Here is a 20,253-nt window from a genome sequence, read left to right as displayed (position 1 = left end):
AATTTCACCTCAAAATTTACCTTCAAATTTAAACACTGAAAATTCCAAAAAATCACATTAAAAACAAATCCATCCCATAAAATATCAAAATATTATTATTTTAGATTTTATAAAAAATAATCAAAATTAATAATCTAACCCTCTTTCCTTTTCTGAAAAGTATTATTCTAATGGCCTATTAATCACAAGGGTCAAAAGATCAATAAATCCGTGTAACTACATGTACTCTTTATTTACCTTTGGTTCACCAAGAATGAGAAGCTCTAGACTTGCAACCACAATTGTGGCCACTAGATCGAAGATTGCAACGATTACAGACCCTCTTTTCGCTGATGGACTACACTAGCCATAAAATCCCTAATTGGATACCTTGCACAAGGGTAGCACGTTTGCTTTCAATATTTATTTAAATTATATATATATATATATATTAATAAAAATAATATGTAATTGAAAGTAAAAAAAAGAATTTTCACACATTTTCATTTAGATAAACAATATACTTTGTTCTCTATGGAACCACATCTAACCCATGGTAAATATACATCTAAGGAACTTATACATCTAGACAATAATATTCGTTAGTTATGATATTATTTGATTTATTTGGTCAACTTCATTTCATTGAGGATGGATTCGTATGTAAATAATTAAACTCATAATGTATTAGGAGATTTAGTTCACATCAAAAAATCAACTTACTTATTGATTTATTAGAAATATTTATGTTTTTGGTACCATGCTCGGACTGGCATATTAATTACAGTCCGGCCTCAGCCTTGTCATTCAGCCTTTTATATATGTGAAGTAATTAATTTTGGCTGGTTTTCGGTCCGGAATTCTCGCAGCTGTCCAACTCTTTTACTGCCCTCGGGATCATCCATTCATCGACGGCTCTTGACGGTTCTGCAAATTGGACGACATGGGAGCATTCCAGAGTTCTTTGCCCCGGGAGTAGCGATAACGCTTGGTCATTGTGCGTTCCTGGAGGTAGTCGTTCGCCTGCTCTGTCTAGGGTTTCTCGTTTTGCTCTGGCCTTTCGGTTCACCCTGTTCGTAGCTGTTGGCTACTCGTATTACGCCATTATTATTTGGTATCTAGACTTTGTTTCTTCTTGCTTGAGGTTCTTCGGTCGATTGTCTTGGAATTTAGATCCTGGTATCGCATAGAAGGGTTTCCTCTGATGCTCTTCTCATGGTAAGTTTGACTGTCATCTCTCTATGCAATCCTTTTTAAGTTGTATTATGGTTTTCTTATGGATGAGTACTAATGTTTTCTGTCCATCCAGCTTGGATAGAGGGTTTTGTAGGGTTAGAGGTTTTAGGCGAACGCCTTGGGAAAACCCTTGTTCAGACCTCAGTTCTTGAGAAGGGCAAAGCCTATTTTCCATTGGGTACTTAAAGTCTCTTCTGCTCTTTCGTTGTGGCTAGAGAGCCTTGTCTTTTTTTATCCTAAACATTAGTCTTCTTAGTCTTTCTGGAGTCATTAATATACTAAACAGGAAGTATTTTATTTTAAAGAGGGTTTGGGCTGAGGCCATGGCCCCATCCGCTATTCATGTATCTTTTGGAGCATTCTCACGCCATTGTATTGTCTAAACTTATAATACTTTGAATGGTATCAATGTCATTATACTTACAGTTATTTGTTTTAGTCAAATTGTAATTCTAGTTGATATTACTTAAAGTTCTATCGACACTTGGAAGGATCTGGAAACTCATATGCCAGCGTGCGGTCAAGTTCTTAAGGGGTTAATTATTGCGGCCTATGGTTTTGTTATGATTCTTAGCTACGTAAGCAATTCAGAACTTTCTAATTATTTTCCTGTGAATTCAGTCATCTTTATTTTTCTTTAACCTGGCTTATGCTATGTATAAGTTGGTTATCTGTGTGCAACCTTAGCTCCAGCTCAAGATTTTGATATTAAGATTGTCTACTATTTATACTAGTTTATATATTTCTTCAAAAGGAAACGAAATTCTCTCGTTAAATGTCCACATATAGCGATGTAAATTCATTTTAATTTTCTTTTGATTCTGATGTGAATCTTGTATTGTTGGCGTCCATAAGACCCAATAAATATTATGCAATTTATTAATTCAAACTATCTACTATAGGATATGTCTTCCCTAAATATGTGGGAAAGATTATCAGTTCGGCGTTCTATCAAGTTTTATTTTTCTTATTATACTCATACAAAGCTATATTTAGATTATATTTAGATTCAACTTTTCTCTCATGAACATTCTAGCTTTTCCGTAGGTTTAGTTTGAGATTTGGTTAAGTTGTTACGATATTTATGAATATTTTCCATCTGCTTTCTGTTGAACTTTTCCTTTACATTATAACCCTGACTGAGATTCATTATGTTACTCTAAAACTAGTTTTCGTGTGTTCTTTTCTCAAGCTATACTATAAAAATACTGTATACTTTATTCAGTATTCGTACTGTATTTTGTTAATTACATAATTTCGAAAAAAATAAAACGATACTCCTATTAGTTTCCATTATTCATTGATTCTGTACATGAACTACTCACATAATTCTTAATGAAGGAAATTTATTTCTTTAGGCTTGCAAAATGACTTAATAATAATTTTTCTTGATATGAACAACTTATTATTATTAACTATTTAACAACTTGAATATAAACTCCATCTGTAAATGCTATCCTTAACACAAGAAGATTTCACTTATCTGGTTTATGCTATTCCAGATTTGGTCTACCAGTAGACCTGTTCTTTATAGTGCCTCCCAACTGTGAGATTACTATTCCAGTAAATCTCCCCCTGTGTTGTTCATGCTCCCATGAACCTTCTTCCTTGAGAACTTTTTTCTTCTCCAGCTATCTCGTCTTAACCAGACGTAGTTATCATAGACTGTTTGACCCTTCAGCACAACTCTCCTTTCTCCTTCTTCTTTCTGTTGATATCAAATACCCTTATCCTCTTGATCTTCTTGAGTAAATACTCCAGAATTTAGTTTTGGGACAGATAAGCGTCTCTCATAACTAATTAACCAGTAAAACAATATTTACTAATAACTCCAGAATTCACTTTTCCATAGCTAATTTCAAAATTAGTTTATAATTTAAAATAGTAACAGTTTATTTTGGTTGCAGTAGAAATGAATATTTACATTAATTGGGGATATTACATCTTCCCCTCCTAAAATGTAACATCGTCTCGATGTTTTCCTTCTGGAAATAGACCCAGTAAGTTTTCTTTCATAACCTGCTCATCTTCCCAGGTGGCCTCTTCCGGCCCATAGTGCTGCCACTACACTTTAACCTAGGTGATAACTCGTTTCTGCAACCCAGAGGTTCAACCAAGAACTCGCCTTCCAGTTCGACCTGAACATAGCAACAAGATGTGTTCATTAACCAGTTTGTTTAATACATCTGAAAGGAGAAACTATATATATATATATATATATATATATATATATATATATATATATATATATATATATGTATGTATATTACCTGAATGTTTTTCCATTTGATTACGTGATTAGCGTCATAAACATATTTCTTGTAGAGAAAATTGAAAAACATTGTGTACACAAATATGATTGGGTAAGGCAAGTTGGTAAGCCACCGGTCCGATTCGAGCCAGGATTTGGAAAGGCCCGCAAAATCGGGGTGCTAATTTAGCACATCCGGACCATTGAAAGGTGCTTTTCGTGGCTCGTACTCTAATGTAAACATGATCCCCTACTTGGAATTCCCGAAAGCTCCTCTTCCAATCAACAAAGTTCTTTTGCTGGTCCTAAGCAACTTTTAAATTCACTCATACATCTTTCACCATCTCTTCCATTTCTTCCAACATGTCTAGCCCTAACATCAGCTTATCCTATGGACCACTCCAACTTAGAGGTGTCCTGCACTTGCGCCCCTATAATACCTCAAATGGACTCATTTGTAAAGGATGCATCGTACCCGTTGCTATAGGCAAACTCTACTGAGTGTAGGTAGTCCTCCCACTTAGTTGGCTGCTGCGTTACGTAAGTTCGCAGCATGTCTTCAACAACTTGATTTACTCGCTCAGTATGTCCATCCGTTTGAGGACAATATGCAGTGATGAAGTGTAGTTGTGTGCCCAATCCCTAAAAAAGGGCCTTCCAAAAGGCTGATGTAAAATTTACATCTTGGCCGGAAATGATCATCTTGGGGATTCCATGAAATTTAAAAATGTTTTGCATAAAAATGTTAGCAATTTGGACCGCTTTATAAGTTGACTGGACAGGTATAAAATGAGCAGACTTACTCAATTTTTCCACCACCACCATGATGGAGTCGTTTTGCTTTCTTGATTTAGGCAGTCTGGTAATGAAATCGATGGATATAGTTTCCCATTTCCATTTTGGGATAGGAAGAGGGTAAAGTAATCCCACTAGGTGCTGGTGCTCATCTTTCACTTGCTGGCACTCCAAACACCTGGCTAAATATTCTGCCACCTCATTCTTCATACCAAGCCAGAAAAATTCCTTCCACAGGGCAGAAATCATTTTCTGGTATCCGGGGTGGCCTGCATAAGGAATCTTATGATATTCATCTAAAATTAAATTTTTAAGATGTTTCTGATTAGGCACATATATCCTTTTCCTAAAAATCAACAAATTTTCTGCATTTATTTCATAACCCAATTGTTGTTCATGGTTGTTTGGAATTTTTGCTTGCTGCCATAGATGTTTATATGTTAGATCTTGCATGGCTGATTCATGAATTTGCTCAAAAAAAGTAGTTCATGATTCACTAAAAGAAATTTCATAAAACAATTTACCTTCCAACTTAAAGCATCTGCCACCCGATTTTCTTTTCCCTTCAAATGTATGATTTCAAATTCGAATTCACTTAGGAAATATCCCCAATGAGCTTGCCTAGCATTTAAAGTGGGTTGTTTGAAGTAGTTAATCAGACTATGGTGATCAGTCATCAACATAAATTTCTTACCCAATAGGTAATGCCGCCACATCTTTAAGGCATGAATCATCGTTGTCAGCTCCAAGTCATATGCTGAATACTTTTTCTCATACTCTTTAAGCTTTCTTGACTCGTAGGCAACCACTCTGCCTTCTTGCATTAATACGCCACCTACACCTTCCTTGCTAGCATCTGTACAAACCACATATTCTTTGTTGGGATCAGCAATGCTCAAAATGGGTGTTGTGGTAAGTAGATGTTTGAGTTGATCAAAGCTCCTTTGACAATCGGGGGTCCATTTGAAGGCTTTTCATTTCTTTTGTAGAGAAGTAATAGGATATGCCACTCTAGAAAAACCTTCCACAAATCTCCGATAATATCTCGCTAGACCAATGAATGATCTTATGTCAGCTACATCCTTTGGTACCAGCCATTCCATAATAGTCCTTATCTTTTCTGGATCTACTGCAATTTTATCCTTGGTGATGATATGTCCCAAGTATTGGATTTTCTCCTTAAAGAAATCACATTTACTATACTTGGCGTATAGTTGGTGTTCTATTAGGCCTTTCAGAACAATACGGAGATGCTCCTTATGTTCTTCTATGTTTCGAGAGTAGATCATTATGTCATCAATAAAGGTTAATACAAATTTGTCTAAGAAATGATGGAATATGTTGTTCATCAGGCACATGAAGGTTGTTGGGGCGTTAGTTAACCCAAATGGCAAAACCACAAACTCATAATGTCCATAACAAGTCCTGAATGCAGTTTTTGCAATATCTTCCTCCTTTATTATGATCTGATGATAACCAGAGCGGAGATCGATCTTTGAGAATATGGTTGCACCTTTCACCTGGTCAAATAACTCATCTATATGGGGGAGGGGGTATTTGTTTTTAATGGTTAGCTTATTTAGCTAGTGGTAATCCATGCACATTTGCAGGGTTCCGTCCTTCTTTTTAACAAATAATACTGAAGCTCCCCAAGGGGACACACTGGGATGGATATACTTTTTATCAAGCAACTCTTGAAGCTGCATTTTTAATTACGTTAGCTCTAGTATGCTCATTCGGTAAGGTGCTCGAGAAACTGGGGTAGCTCCTGGAATTAACTCAATGGTAAAATCGATGTCTCTCTTTGGGGGTAGGCCCGATATTTCCTCAGGAAATACATGTGGAAAATTTTGTATTATAGGTATGTTCTCTAGTGACACAGTTTTATCTTTAGAGTCAGCATACCCTACTTTTATTGCATAAATTTGGCAACCTTTCCAGATGCATTTTTCTAATTGGGAAGCTATTATAGGTCTTAATTGTAGAGGTTTTTGAACACCTTGAATTTCCTGCCTCTCCCCTACCTCATCTCGATAACTAATAGTTTTGGTTTTGCAATTTATGAGGGACCAATGTTTCTCCAACCAGTCCATGCCTATAATAATGTCGTATGACCCCAGGGGTAACACATTCAAATCAGCTATAATAGGTTGACTAGCTAATTTCAAAGGGCAGTTACTTACTTTAGACAAAACTCTCCTTTTTTCTCCTGTGGATAGTTGTACTAACCACGAATTTTTAAATTTAACAACTTGCAATTTACATTTCTCCACTATCTTGGGACTGACGTAACTTAAAGTGTCCCCGGGATCTATTAAAATATAACACGTTTGGTAAAAAATTGTACCTTCAAATTCAACCATGGTTAGCTGAAATTCTACCAGATGATCTTCAAGGGCCGCATTAATTTTAGGAATGCTCCTTGTCACTTCTCCCACAATAGATGCCTCTTGTATTTGTGAGATCTGATCTGCTCCCTTGCGGTGAGGACATTTTTTGACATAATGTGGGCCTCCGCATCCCCAACACTGTACAGGTGGTCTGTTAGTTAATTTTGCTTCATTTCTGCCAGCTTGCTCATTTGTCCTGGTTTCACCTAGTACTTTAAATTTGGGCTGATTCCTATTCACATTTCGGTTAGTTTGACCCTTATATAATCCTTTGTTGCTCGTGCCCTTATTCCCCTTGTGGCTGGGAATAAATTTACTGCCCTTTTTCAGCTCGCCTCTTGCTCATATCTCCCTTTGGTTTATTTTGCTGATAGGAGATCTATGCTTTATGGATAACTTCGTCCATGGTTTTTGGGTTGTCAAATTCCAGTTGTTCCTTCATGAACAACGGAAGATTGTTGATAAACCGTTGTACTTTTGCTTTTTCTTCACGAATATAAGGGACATATCGCAATAATGATGTAAAATTTGTTATAAACTCATCCATGGTCATTTGGCCCAAGCAAAGATCATGAAATTATTTTTCTTTCTCATCATAAAATCTTTTTGTTAGATATTTTTCTTTAAAATATTTCTGAAATTTCTCCCAAGTTATTCTTTGCTCATTGACTCTGCGCACTGTTTTTACTCCCTCCCATCACAATGTGGCTTTCCCTTAAAGTTAGAAAATGGCTAGATGGGCCTTCAAATTATAATCATACTCGTACAGCTGGAAATATTTGTTCATATTAATTAGCCATGCTTTTGCAACCTCTTCTTGTTCACCATCGAAGAGAGGAGGCTTGATTTTCCAAAACTCCCCTTGGAGTTCAATATTCTACTTCTTCTGAGTCTTGTGATCGGGCACATTACCTGATTCTTCTTCTTGGTTTTCTTCACCACCTTTCATCTCCACATTCTCAGTTTGAAACTCTTGTCCCCCTGTCGTATTGTCGTGCTTAGGGCTGGGAACTAGTGGCTGATGATTTTGTCTATCTCGTAGAATTTTTAGGATCTTTTCCTGTTCCTGCATTAATCTTTTGTTGTTTGCCCAGAGTCGGGCCATTTCACCTTTCAATTCTTGTATAGTCGCCCGAATATCTGTATTAGGATTTTGCGGCTCATCGCCCAACTCCACCCAAACCTCAGGATTGCCTTCCTGAAATGATGTTGGTCTTTTTCCCATTACAGAACCGTGAGGTAGATTCCTAGTTTGCCTCATGCTGACTACTCCCTTGTCCTACCTACACATCACCGAATTTTGTTATTTATTTATTCCAAAGATCTCAATTTGGAAACCTGAGTGCTCCGCTACCACATGTCACACATCCTCATTTAGTAAAATAAACAATATATATATATATATATATATATATATATATATATATATATATATATATATATATATATACCTTGTCCTCTATGGAACCACATCCAACCCATGGTAAATATACATCTAAGGAACTTATACATCTGGACAATAATATTCATTAGTTATGATATCATTTGATTTATTCGGCCAGATTCTTTCCACTGTGGATTCGTATGTAAATAGTCAAACTCATAATGTATTAGGAGATTTAGTTCACATCAGAAAATCAACCTACTTATTGATTTATTAGAAATTTTTATTTTTCCGGTACCATGCCCGGACTGGCATATTAATTACATTCTGGCCTCAGCCTTGTCCTTCGGCCTTTTATATATGTGAAGTAATTAATTATGGATCGTTTCTGGCCTACGTGGCAGCTCAGAATCCTCGCAGTTATCCAAATATTTTACTGCCCTCAGGATCATCCATTCATCGACAACCCTCGGCGATTCTGCAAATTGGATGGCATGGGAGAATTCTAGAGTTCTTTGCCCTGGGATTAGTGATAAAGCTTGGTCATTGTGCGTTCCTGGAGTTAGTTGTTTCCCTGCTCTATCCAGGGTTTCTCGTTCTGCTATGGCCTTTCGGTTCACCCTGTTCGTAGCTGTTGGCTACTCGTATTATGCCTTTATTATTTGGTATCTCGAGTTTTTTATGCTTGCTTGAGATTCTTCGGTTGATTGTCTTGGAATTTAGATCCTGGTATCGCACAGAAGGGTTTCCTGCGATGCTCTTCTCATGGTAAGTCTCACTGCCATCTCTCTGTGCAATCTTTTTTAAGTTGTATTAAGGTTTTCTTGTGGATGAGTACTAATGTTTTCTGTCCATCAAGCTTGGATGGAGGGTTTTACGGGGTACGCGGTTTTAGGCGAATGCCTTGGGAAAACCCTTGTTCAGACCTCACTTCTTGAGAGGGGCAAAGCCCGTTTTCCGACGGGTACTAAAGTCTCTTCTGCTCTTTCATTGCGGCTAGAGAGCCTTGTCTTTTTTTATCCTAAACATTAGCCTTCTTAGTCTATCTGGAGTCATTAATAGACTAAATAGGATGTATTTTATTTTAAAGAGGGTTTACGCCGAGGCCACACCCCATTCGTTATTCATGTATCTTTTGGAGCGTTCTCACGCTAATGTATTGTCTAAACTTATAATACTTTGAATGGTATCAATGTCATTATACTTACAATTATTTGTTTCAGTAAAATCGTAATTCTAGTTGATATTAATTAAAGTTCTATCGACACTTGGAAGGATCTGAAAACTCATCTGCCAGCGTGCAGTCAAGTTCTTAAGGGGTTAATTATTGCAACTTATGGTTCTGTTATGATTCTTAGCCGCGTAAGTAATTCAAAACTTTCTAATTGTTTTCCTGTGAATTCAGTTATCTTTATTTTCCTTGAACCTGGCTTATGCTATGTATAAGTCAGTTATCTGTGTGCAACCTGAGCTCCGGCTCAAGGTTTTGATATTAAGATTGTCAATTGTTTAAACTAGTTTATATATTTCTTCAAAAGGAAACGAAATTCTCTCGTTGAATGTCTGCATATAGCATTGTAAATTCACTGTAATTTTCTTTTGATTCTGGTGTGAATCTTGTATTTTTGGCATCCATAAGACCCAATAAAGATTATGCAATTTATTAATTTAGATTATCTACTGTAGGATACATCTTCCCTAAATATGCGGGAAAGATTATCAGTTTGGCGTTCTATCAAGTTTTCTTTTTCTTATTATACTTATACAAAGCTATATTTAGATTCAACTTTTCTCTCATGAACGTTCTATCTTTGTCGTAGGTTTAGTCTGAGATTTGGTTAAGTTGTTATGATATTTATGGATATTTTCCATTTTATTTTTGTTGAACTTTTCCTTTACTTTATAACCCTGATTGAGATTCATTATGTTACTCTAAAATGATTTTTCGTGTTTTCTTTTCTCAAGCTATACTAAAAAAATATTGTCTACTTTCTTTAGTATTCGTATTGTATTTTGTTAATTACATAATTATGAAAAAAAAACAAAACGATACTCCTACTGGTTTTCATTATTCACTGATTCTGTACTTGAATTGCTCACAAAATTCTTAACGAAAGAAATGTTTAGGCCTACAAAATGAATTAATAATATTTTTTCTTAAAAAAATATGTAATTTATTCAAAATTTTAATATGGTATTTATTTATTATAGAATTAATATGTTGGATTTAAAATATTAATATTAATAGATGGATATAAGTCATAAATAAAAAATTTCAAGATGTAGAGTTAGATAATATTAACATGTATTTTAAAATATATTTATATTAGAAAAACATTTTACTATGTACAATGTAGTTTGTAAATCAAATATCTTAATGTTCATTTTAATATGTAATTATGTGTATTATGATAGTTTTAATAAAATTAAAATTAAAAATATTTTTATATAAATACATGAATATATATAATATAAATAGTGTTATTAAGAAATAGTATAGATCTATCTTAATTCTAAATCTACCAAAAATCTAAAAATATTAAAATCTCTTTAAATACAGATAATATTTACATCTTAAAAAATTTAATCCCTCTCTTTAATTAATAAATATAAAATTAAAATAATTTTTTACTAATTCTAATTAAATATATAATACATCCCAACAAAATCACTACACAATAAAATCACACATTCAAACTCAAAAATATATTTAAAACATAATAATATTTCAATATGTGACCTTTTAATCAATGTGTCACCTTTAACAAAGAGATATGTAATACACTTAAAATCTAACCTAAGAAAAAGTAAATAATGCATCGAGAATTAACAAATTGTAAAGTGAGAGTCACGAGAAGACATGAAAAAAAGGCATAAATCCTCCCGAGAACATTACACATGGTTAAAAAATATATGTTTAAAACTAATAATAGAGAAAAAAGGGCTAAGTAAGAATATTTTTAAGACATAAGTTTCTATAAACATAGTCAATCTTCTGACCGTAAGAAATACTTTGGAAATCATTAGTATTGAGGGGTTCACGATGTTAGGTTGATGAATTATGCAACAAACAGGGTCTGATAATTTGACATCCTGATACGGGATAGCCTAAACGCTTAAAAGAATCTATAGGATAGCTCTTGGTCATGAATCTTATTGAGCTATGTGATCAAGGGTTAAGATTAAGGAATTTTGTTTTTAAAATTCTAAAATTTCAATCTCTAAAATTTCTAAGGAAAAATAGGCTCCCAAAATAGAGTTTTTTAGTGTGTTTCGAGTATTGAAAATAAATGTAATGTGGCAAATATATTCAAGAAGGATTCTGAAGATACATAAGTCTTTACCATCTTATAAAGGCATCCAAAACCATGAACCACAACTATTCTACTTTTTAAAGAAGACAAGAGACAACTCACAGCCAAACCAAAGTTTCACCAAACTAAGTGAGGTTCTTCTCACTCCTTTGGGAGTGCAACTTCACATTTGAACTCCAAAACTTAAAAACAAATAGGCCAACATCCTAGCTTATCTCTAGAGAACAAGATCCCCTTAAGCAGAGAAGAACTTTCGTCTCTTCTCATGAAGGCGGGGATACATTCACAATTATCCTATCCCACAATGAGCTTGAGAAACACTGATTCACACTATCGAGTACAAGAAGAGCCTTAGAGTCAAATCAACTTATGCATCATACTTCACAAAACATATATGTCATATCGATGATAGGAAACATGCCTCAACGCATCCCTCTATATATACATAATTCATTCACAAGAAAATTAATAGCTAGTAATCAAGCGCAATGCAAATTTATCTATCTCATCATTACAACATTTAGTAAACCATCACAACAAATTTTAGCTCATCATCACAGACATACACAATAATCCAACATAACTTGAATAATGAAACATTAAATAATAATTTCAATTCATTAGTAGTGAAATGGACACATGTATCTATTTCATTTGAGCTTGTTGAAGATTGAAGAAAGGAGAGCCACTCTCCACCCAACCATAGGCTTAGCTACAATATAATCGTTCTTACAACTAGCCGTTTGTGAGCTAGATCCAATGCATTAAGGGAAAATTTCTCTTGGGGATATAAAGAATTCAAAATCAAAGTGGAAGACACGAATATAACTCTCCTTAACATACATGAATCAAGATTTTGCTCTTTGGTTACTGAGTTAGGGCCTAATAACATAACAAAGTATGGTCGTCATGGGCCTACACAACATTGAAAAAGATACCTTCATTCATTTAACAATTCTCAATGCTTTTCTTTTTCCCTAGTGCCTTACATACTTGAATAAACAAACCACCTAAAATTTCCTTACGGCCTTGTAATTCAAGTTGAAGGCTTCCTCACTAATTTCCTTAATCATTTTATTTAAAAACTAATAAAAATAAAATTTATTTTAAAATTAAGTAAAAATATTTCTAAGATACGAATGCATTATCATATTTTAGTTGGGTGGGTAGGGCATCCGGGATTCCAGGAAATTTAACTTAGCCCTATGGCAGGTAGGGTCGCGGTTGGAATTTGACGGGTAAATTGCCCATCATGGAGTGATTTTCTTTTCAAATACAGGTTAAAAAATTAGAAAATAGTCAAAAATTTGCTTTGAAACTATGAAAATAGGTTGGAAACTCTGAAAAATGTCAAATTTGATGGGCTGGTCTTTTTTGAAATTCCAACCCTAGGTAGGGTTTACGGCGAGACATAATTTTTGGAAAATATCTCTAGTAATCAAATCTGGATTGTAGCTGGGGCGCCATCAAATCTCAAAGCATATCTCATTTGGCGTAGTTTGATGATTGATAACCCTTGGTTATGTGGTAACCTATGCTGACAGGTGGTTGACGAGGAAAAGATTCGCATAGGCTTGGATGCAATCAAGGGATTGCTTGGAACCATATCTTTTCTGCCCTTATTATACATATGCTCAACCTACAGGGTTTGGGTTTTCTTACTCTAGTCAGCGTTTGTGATGGCTTCCTTTCTCTTTTCTCTTCAACTATATGGTTTTATGCTTAGGAGATTGACCTTCTAGAGAATCTTAAAGTTGAATGGGAATGTTATCGCAATTAACTGAGTGAGGTTGCAATCTCTCTGTCCCAAAAACATGATAGACTCATATTGGGTGGACATGTCGCTGCAAGGTGTATTTTTGCTCAAGAATTTTACTCATATATCAACGAATAATCAACCGAATCGACACACTAGATTGCTCAAATGTGGAAATGGGAGGTTCCGCTCAAGCTCAATTGCTTCACGTGGTTGACTATTCACAATTGAATCCTTATTTGAGAAAACATGATGAAGAGGGGCTTTCAGGGGCTAGGGAGATGCCCACTTTAGGGTTTGGATTTAGAAGATTGCATACATCTTATTTTAAACTGCCTCTTTGTGGAAGCTATATGGGAGGAAGTTTCAAGGTTACTGAAGGTTAATGTTCAAGTGGACCACTTCAATATTTTATTATCTCATTTACTGGACAACAAGACATAAATATTTTAGAGTGGTGCCACTGTATCTTCTTTGGGGGATTTTGCGCTCCAAGAATGGTTGTCTTTTCGAGGACAAACCTCCAGATATTAAGATATCCAACCTCATGATTGTTGTTTAGTGTTAACATTTTTGATGTTGTATATTTTTTTAATTTAGATTTAAGACAAATAAATTACTTTTTAAGCGAGCTTAGTTGTTTGAGGTATGAAAAGTTTATATTTACTCAGGGTGGAGAGAAAACATATATAAAATTCATCAATCACCATGTATGTATTGTATAAAATTATTGTCCAAAGATTTGATGTGAAAAGAATCAAATTTAATGACCATGCATCCTACACTATTGCCACAATATGTGATTGAACTCACAACTTTTGTCGAGAAAAAATTGGTCTAAAATTCTACCCCAACCATATCGAACAACAATTTTGCCTAGGATACCTTCCTTATCAAGGAGAGGTAGGCACAATATATCAATAAATATTAAGCTCTCCTCATTGAAGGTTTACAATTTTATAGTTTAGAACTATGAATTTTTATCATTAAACAATAATGGTTAATTCATTTACGTTGATGGCAAATATAACATGGTGGGGCATTGGAATTTGTGCATTATGATATAAAGCATTCCAAATTTACGATCATGGACTTTTTCCTATGCCTTAAATAAAAATGTTAAGCTAATGATCAAACAATGAAGTGCTATATAGAGGGACATCACACAGAATTAGGCATATTACACTTTTCTCATTGAACAACTTGATGACCCAATAATGCATGGTGTGGATGAATTTTTTGGTTTTATGAATTACTTACATATAGATGAGAGGGATTTGTAAGTTTAATGACATAAATCTAGTCCCATTTTGTAATAAGGATTGAGCACTTTACTGATAAATTAAAATGATTTGCAATATACCATAATACAACTGACAATGATTATTTAATGATTTGCAATACACCATATTACAATTGGTAATGATCATTTGGACATTTAAACAATGCGTTTGGATCATTTACTTGGTGTAATATCATCACTTATGAGAATTAGTGAACACTAGTTGTATAGATATCCTACATGTGTATGATTGTTGGTTATCATGGTTGTTTTGTTCGTGTTAATGTGGTTTTTTATTTAACTACATATGCCTCTTACAATTTGACATATTTTTTTGTTTGAAAATATATAATGAAATTTGCATTATATGTGAAAGTCATTTATTTATTTATTTATTTTTTGATCCTCCCTTCATGTGTATCATATTACAATGTTCTTTTACAATGCTTCGATCTCATTTTGGTTATAATTTCATTGATAGACACATAGTTATATGTTGGTGTTTGATAATATATGTAGTGTTAAAGTTACACACTTGTCTTGTCTTAATTTATAATGGTTATGAGCCTCATATACTACAGTAAGAAATAAATAAGTGTATTCTTGCTGACCTAGGATGTATATATATGCTGCCAGTTGAGAGAACATTAATTCATAATGGTTATGAGCCTCATATACAACAGTAACAAAGAACTGTATTCTTGCTAACCTGGGATGTATATATGCTGCAAGTTGAGAGAACAATAGCACCCAGTAATAAAATACAAATAGAGAATGAATACCACACTATTAGAAATGCTTGAACAACTGCATAGAAATGTAGATAATGAGTGTCTTCCACAATATTGGTTGTTACAACATGTATATGGTCTTTATATTGGTTGTATGGTTGATATAAGGATGAATATCAAGTGACAAAGAAGAGGTAATGCCCAAAAATGAGAATGATTGCCTTTCCCTTTAGTGCTCACACCTCCATGTTGTAGATGCAACTCCAAGATGGTATAAAACCCCTATTGGTAATGTACTGTTGATAGTGTTGGACCCACCAACATTCAGGGGATCTCCTTGATATGAAGTCCCAACTATACCTCACACCATTTTGTGTAGGAGTCCCATCTGGTATGATAACCTGGTTGCAATTATCTTAAAGATGTGCCTTAGCTCTTGCTTGTTAGCCTATGAGAGTGGTTTACTTAGTCTTCGAAAAATGAGATTCATGTGCCTAGTGAGTGCTTAGTGTCTCTTGTGTCAAATATATTTCACTATAGAGGGAGAGGGTGGAAGTGAGTCTAAGGTTGAAAGGGAATAGTCTCAATTCTGCTAGAGACACACAACACAACAGGACATGTGCAACTTCTAGTGGAGTATTCCACACAGATGCAACAGTCACAAACAAAAGGTGAACAGATAGCATGTACAACACCCAACAGAATAGTCCACACGAGTGTGACAGATATTATAACAAGTTTACAAGAATGAATTTATCGAGTGTCCAGTAGAATAGTCCACACGGGCAAGACAACGTTAACAATTGATACAACACATTTCCAACAACATATGCACTAAAACAACTGAAATAGTTCAACTGTCTTAATACAGGTTAAAGCAACATGCATTACAAGCGTCCAAAGAATAGTCTTACAAACGAATACAATACATGTGTGAAAATGTGTTAGCCTGTTAACAAGCTTCTGAATTAAGCGAAAGTTCTAAGACACATCCATACACCATTACATCACTAACCCTGATAGCGGGGCATTGGAGCCACTGCTCGCTCCTCAAAGAAAAGATTACAGACTCTCAAGGCTATGTGGGAGGAGCCAAGGTGAAAAGTCTTTTGCATGTACAAATGAGGGGTATATATAGCCAAGGTTTAAATTGACCCTTGTGATTGTTCGACTTCCCTCGTGACTATTTGATTTACATGACTCTTCAACATTACATGACTCTTCAACTTTACACGTGGGTCTGTTGGAATTCCACGTTACATTACATTGATTACAAAAATATGGCCCATAGTAGTTATGTGGCTAAGGCGACTCATGACACTGCAGGTATGCATATGCTGACTATGATGTTTGTGTCGAGCAGCTGTGCTACTGAGTGATGAGTGTGCTCGTGGTGTAACATAGCTTCACCTCCACATGGTAGAGTGCATGGAGTCTTCAATGGTCTTGGTGTTCGCTTCATAGTTCATACATGCGCATGTGTCTCCTTCATTTCCTACTTGGTACACTTCATGTGTTTGTCTGTTCATGAATAAGTATCCTAGCATGTGCTCCTTTTTCATCCCGTTCGTTGCCACAATCACTCAAGAAGAGACGACATCAAATCCATAAATTCCCTAGTATACCATGATGAATTGTCTTTCGTTTCCGGCTGCAGGTGACCGGGAGAGAGGACAAGGCTTTGAAAGAATGCAGAGCAAATTTCATGTTGGGATGCAGGCTCCGAGGCAATGTCAAGGAAAATTGCGCAGAGATCACTGGGACGCTGAGATGAGAAGTCCGAAACAACAGTGACCATTTGTGGGATCTAGCTTGGTTGGAGGGCATAAATGTGCAAATTTTCCTGGGAGGTAGTGCAAGCAGCAGGGAGGACACTGGCAGTGAAAAATGTGCAGATTCTCTGGGGAGGATGGCAGCGGGTTGCAGGATCTTGCTAGCCAAAACTGCGCAGAATTGGGAGGCTGGCTTGTGGGACATGTCTACGTAGTTTTTCGGTTGAGTGGGGTGTCGGGAAGCTGGAGGATAGCCCAAGAAAACTGCGCAGTTTTCAAGCGGAGCAACAGGCCGGCTGACACGGTGACTCGCTGAAATAACTGCACAAATTTCAGGGACAGTGTAATGACAGGCACCAGGTGCCTGTCCTTCATGTCTGCTCAATTTATTCAGATAGTGGAGGCAGGCATGCTGGCAGATTTTGCGCAATTTTTTGGAGGAGTGAAGCCAGAGGTCACTGCCCGGTCAAACTCTCCGGTTGACTAGCGAGAGGCTTGATTTTGCTTACAGGCAGCGCATATTGAGATGGTTAATAGAGCAACTTCTGTGTCATTCTCGGTGACAGTCAGTAGAGTTGATTCCAAGATTGCATAGTGCAGATTGCTTAGGTGGTAGCGTCAAGCTCTACACAATTCTGGGTAGCAGTACATGATCATTGAGCATTGAGACTGCGCAGTGCAGCTCAACAGAGGTCTAACTGATGGAGGGTGGTCCGGTCGATAGACTTTAGGAAAAATGGCTAGGTGTGTGAGCGAGCGAACTCATGAATACATGAACTTGTGAACACACACTCAACATGAGTCGACGACAAGATACCTCAAACCAACAAGACAAAATATGCTCAGCGTGACTGACTATGGAACTTTCTAATGGTGAAAGCGACAAGTGCGACACTTCGGATAGAACTTTAGATGACCGTGACGACATTTATGCAATAGTGCTTACAACACTATGTGTTAGTGCGATAGATGTTTACATAGTGAACAAAACTCAAACACAAACCTTCAACATCACCAGAACAAGGTCGCAAGCATGACATAGCAATCAACATGCCGAAGACGGCAATTGATCGAACAAGCGAGAAGGAAGCAAGACATGTGGAGGAAACACATGAAATGAATTTTTTGTGTTTACGCATATGCATGTTACTGAGGACATGATGATATGGCAATGACAAGAAGTCTTGCAAACTCAACTAAGAGGTGTACTTCGAAAGGTGTTCTTTACTTACCATACTTACCCTCGAGATGATCATGCATTCGACGAAGTTTGCATGCAGTCTTGATATTTTCCATTACTTGGTCTCTTGGTCCTTTTCCTCAAATCCTTGGGAGTGATCTCAACATGTCACCTTTTCCTGTAGTCACTAGGTGATGGATCGACACGGTTTCAGTGGGAAGTGACTGTTGTCGGGATGAGGCCATGGGAGGCCTATTTGCACAGTTTCTACATGCAAGACCGATAGGACAACTTGGACAACACTGCACAATTTTGAGGCACAAGACACTGTTGTGGGATGGGGGTCCTGGGAGGACACCTTTCCGCAGTTTCGGAATGGAGGGAAGTCGTACTTCTCTGCACATTTTTGGAGAGCAGTTTTGGCTGCCTGATTGCTCTGTACATTTCTCGAGAGAAATGTTGGCTAGGGTCTCTGCGGGCCGTGGGTTTTTAGTAGGAAAGTGGGGAAGATTGATGGTTGCAGAGGCAAATTGAAAAGCTCCAGGAAGTTGAATGAGGCTAGGTTGCTTGGGAAATGGCTAAGTGTGAGATCAGTGACACAGATGTAAACAGTGATAGGACTCGACTGTGATCGCACACAGACACTTAGTGACACAACATAGACCATCCATAATGCATAAGACATACTTTTCTTGATGCAACAACCTTAGCGACAAAAGTGCATGAACAGAGTGTGAAACATGTCTATGTGATGACAACCACTCATACACACACAATTCCCTTGAAGAAAAACAACATTCCCTTTGCATGACAAACAACAACCCCTATGCCCAAAGATGACACATGCTGCATAAAGATGAGAACATGGGAAATTCTTAAGATCAAGGAGGGGAGCTTGAAATCATCATCTTACCAAAAAGTGACCAAGGATGATCAATCACACGATCCAAGGTAGGCTCTAAAATTTGCATGCGAACCAAAATTTTGGAGGGTGGTTGTAGCCGCTACAACATGTACACAGTTGAATCAAGTATCCATGCTGCCCAAAAAGGAAGTTAACGATCCCTATTTATGTTCTCATCCACCCACAAGAAGTTCACACCCAACAAGGAAGTTAACGGTCCTTGCTTCTGATCTCAACCACCAACAAGAAGTTCACACCCAACAAGAGGTACCATGACTTCCCATATAGTATTCTACCCAGGAAAGAAGATAAGGCCTTAGAAATTCATCTTCTTTAGACTTGGGCTTAACCATTTTCTTCTTCACCTTATATCTTCATGTAAGAAATCCTAATGCAGAAACCATGACAACAATCCAAACCCCTGATAAATGTCCTAATGCTATGATTTGAGACTTGTTTCAAGCATTTGATCTCCTAATATTAGTAACATTCTCCAGAGTCATTCTGGAAGAAACTTGCAACACAAGAATTATATTATGAACTGTGAATATTAGAATTGACACAATATAAAGAACCACAAGTCCACTAAACGTTGAGCCATTGACCAATGTATCCAAACCAATCCCCATCTCTGAAATGAGTTCAGGTTTTGTAAGCTCCTCAAATTCATTTATTGCAGAGGAACAAACTTCATCAAATGTCTCGAGGTTGGAAATTAAAAATATTTGAAATTTATAAGTAAAGAGGCATCTGTGAACCAGGAAAATACCAAACACAATGTCAAATACTGGCTTGAAAAGTTGAAAGAATGAAACAGAGCATACCTTGTGTGTGTAAAGAGAATCCCATTAACGAAATGAATTTGAAAATGTTGGTTAATCTCCGAAATATTCAGTTGTTTTCTCTTTGATATGATTGCCCCTTATTTTTTATCCTTAAGGAAAAGCCTCCCATCACCTCTCCCTCTTCCTCTCCCACCAACACCTTTTCTATGGGTCTGCTTGGTTACCGATACTTCCATCTCAGGAAGCAACTAAGAATAATGTTGACGATTCTGTAGAAACACAAATCAAACTAAATCCTCAATAGATGAAAGCACTGAGCAAGAAAAATACTCTTAGCATACACTATGGAAGAATAAAGCCCGAACTAAAATTGGCAATTCTCATAAGTTATCGATGGGCATGAAAATAATTGGCTCTAATAATAATAAAATGGTCAATGCAAGACAATCAAGAATTTGTAAACCTGATGTACAGTAATAAAATGTTTGATAGGG

The sequence above is a fragment of the Pinus tabuliformis genome, chromosome 3_1 (genome assembly GCF_031772625.1).
Source record: "Pinus tabuliformis cultivar Carrire ecotype Pingquan chromosome 3_1, CPIR1, whole genome shotgun sequence".
Lineage (NCBI taxonomy): Eukaryota > Viridiplantae > Streptophyta > Pinopsida > Pinales > Pinaceae > Pinus > Pinus tabuliformis.
Note: the sequence above shows the minus strand (reverse complement) of the source record.